Here is a 2,992-nt window from a genome sequence, read left to right as displayed (position 1 = left end):
TCATGGTCCGAAAAGGACGATGGCCATGAATCAATAGTCGATGGAATTTGTAGAGAATGGAGAGTTCGAGACTACTAAAGTAGTGAACAAATGTTTGAACTGAAAAAAAGGAAGTCCTTGGCTTACCTTGTAGATGATGCAGGCATGCAAGTTTCTAGATGAAAATGGGAAGTTTTTGGTATTTAGTCTAAGTGAAAGTCCGAGTGATAGTGGGAGTGAAAGTCCTAGTGATGGTGATAGTGATAGTGAGAATGATAGTGAAGTAGGACTATCCGGAAATGGTCGCATCGGTGAACGATGGATCGGACCGATGGACAAAGATGGATCGATTAGATTATGGGCCGATGGGTGGCCCGAGGACTCGAGAATCTCACGAAGATTTAAGCCGACTAACGAGAAAGGAAACTCGAGAGAAATGGAAACTCGCGGAAAAGGCAAAATTGGTCGGATAAGGATAAATGCGAAAAATAAGGAAGTTGGGGAACGATAAGGTTTATCGTTTTGGGGCAACTCAAGGCGGTTTAGTCGATCCTATATAAAGGATGGAACCCTTAGAGAAATTCTCTAGCATTCGCATAAGACCTTTTGAGCCGCCGCAAGAGAGAGAGAAAGAGAGAAGAGTTTCTATCGAGTTTGGCCGAGTTTCTAGATCGAGAGAAGTACGGTAAGTCTTCGTCCACCTTGATCCGTCGATAGTATATGGTTCATACATTGGTGGTTAACGATGTAGATCTGTCCGTGTAGAGGTGGGGATCAGAATTGGGCATAGGAACCGAGAGTTTAACACCGTAGGTCGAAACCGAAGGTGAGTGCGTGACTGTGGCCGAGTTCTATGGTCGATCTCTTGATCGATGGTTATTTAGTCTTGATTGCTTGTTTATCTTGTTTAATGTTTTTATTGCAATAATTCGGAAGTTGTTCTAAACGATTTGGACAACTATCCCATGGTTCTTTGACATGCGTGACTTGATTAAACTAACCTATGTTGGATTGAGATTATTGAACTGAGCCTAGTGAGACGGGATGACCGCTCCACTAAGCAAACTTGTTTGCTTACGCCTTCTTTTATGGACGCAGGAAAAAAAAGGTCCGATGTTGAGGATTATAGTGGCTGACCAGCTCGTGTGACGGAGGCAAGGGAGGAAGTGGATGGTTGGCTTGGGTAGTTTTAATTATAGCATGATATTTTATGGGTTGTACTTTTACCATGCATGGTTGTTAAGGATAATTGAACCTTTAAGTTAATGAATTCGTATTTTTAAGTTATTTGACCTGTTATACATATCCGATGTTGCAAATTGTTAAACGAACAAGTAGAAAATTAATAGGCCCTAGAAAATTTTTTATCGGCCTGTACGGCCATCTACGGGATTTTAGGGTCGGGGTCTTACAGAGGGACCCAAACTAGAACTTCGGAGGATCCAGCGACTTCGACTTGAACCGGAGTGTGACTGTCACTGGCCGATGGTGGTGATGATTGAGAGACTGTATGAGGTGGGAAGGTATTCCCCTGAGTCACCGTTGCCTCTGCCGGCTGCGAGGTGAATGGCAGAATGATGCCAGTGAAATCTAAAGAACGTCGCCGTGGATTTTACTTGGAAGAAAGGAGATCTACCCGATTGGCATACGCACGGCGAAAGGCCCCTCCAGGCTGTCGAAGCGTTCAGACAAAGCAACGGAGACTGTTTGTTGACGGTCTGACTTTTCGGCCAAATCCTGCAAAAGTTTTTGGATTGTATCCAAGGTTACCTGGTTGGAGTATTCGTTAGCCATGACGGTGCTTGTTTGGTTTGGAACCGTAGGTATAGTCGGAACTAGCGAGAGTGTAGGTGATGGAGCCCGTTCTTTCTAGCGCCAAATGTGAGAACTGAGGTCTAACCTTAGTTCCGAAGTGAATTAAGAGCGGGGGTGCTTACCACCTGTAATGCCCGCAAACCAAAACTCTGCGTTTTGGGGGTGGGTGTCGATCGACACCCATGGTGGTGTCGGTCGACACCACTTATTTCTGGTTCGACCAGATTGATTTAATTATCGATTTGGACCGGTTTGGTTTAGGAAAAACCAGAAAAACCGAGATATTTAAGGGTTTTGTCGACCATAAGGGTTTTGGGAAGTTCTCTTGTCGCCGTTTAACGTTTTTTGAGAGAGAAAGAGGAAAAAGAGAGTTTTTGAGATTTTTGGTGAGATTCTTGGCTGTTCTTGAGAGATTTGGAGCTATGAAGGATCTAGAGGCTTGCTAGGAGGGTTGGATTCGTTACTTTTGGTCTGAATCTTCCTACAAAGAGGAGAGTGCATGACCATGGCTAATCTAAGCCCTTGATTTCCTTGTTCTTGCTTGTTTGTTGTTTTGTGTGGTTTCTTGCTGGGGATTGGTTGCTACAAGTTCCTAAGGATGATTCTGGCATGGGTTTTGAGTATTGGACGATTTGGAAGAGGTTGGAAAGCGAGATTCGACTCTCGGCTTCGAGCGGATCGCAGTTGCAGGTGGGATAGTGTCGGTCGACACCAATGCTAGTGTTGGTCGACACTTGGCTGGTGTCGGTCGACACCTCCCTACCAGCGAGATGATGTTCGTTTTCCTGGTTTGTGTGTTTTGTTTTTGTTGGTTGTTCTGGAACATTGTAATCATTGTTGCTTGTGTGTATAGCTCAGTAGATAGGAGGATTGCCTCACTGAGTATTTATCAAATACTCATGCATCTCAATTTGTGTTTGTGGTGCAGTGAAAGGCAAAGTGTGATCGTGGAATCAAGGCAATGAAGAGGAAGATGTTCTAGGGACTTGATTGGTTGTTGTCTGGCGTTGTTAGGTTGCTAGAGTTGTGTCTTTAGAACGTGCTAGGTTGTCGGTTCCTTGTTTCCTCTTGTTTGACATTGGAATGATAATGTTTTGGATATTGGTTATTCTATTATGGAGTATTATTGGATATTTGTGATTGTGGTTAGGTGGCTAGTGGATATGAGACCATTATTTATAGTTATTTATTCTTATTA

The sequence above is a fragment of the Camelina sativa genome, chromosome 13 (assembly GCF_000633955.1).
Source record: "Camelina sativa cultivar DH55 chromosome 13, Cs, whole genome shotgun sequence".
Classification (NCBI taxonomy): Eukaryota; Viridiplantae; Streptophyta; class Magnoliopsida; order Brassicales; family Brassicaceae; genus Camelina; species Camelina sativa.
Note: the sequence above shows the minus strand (reverse complement) of the source record.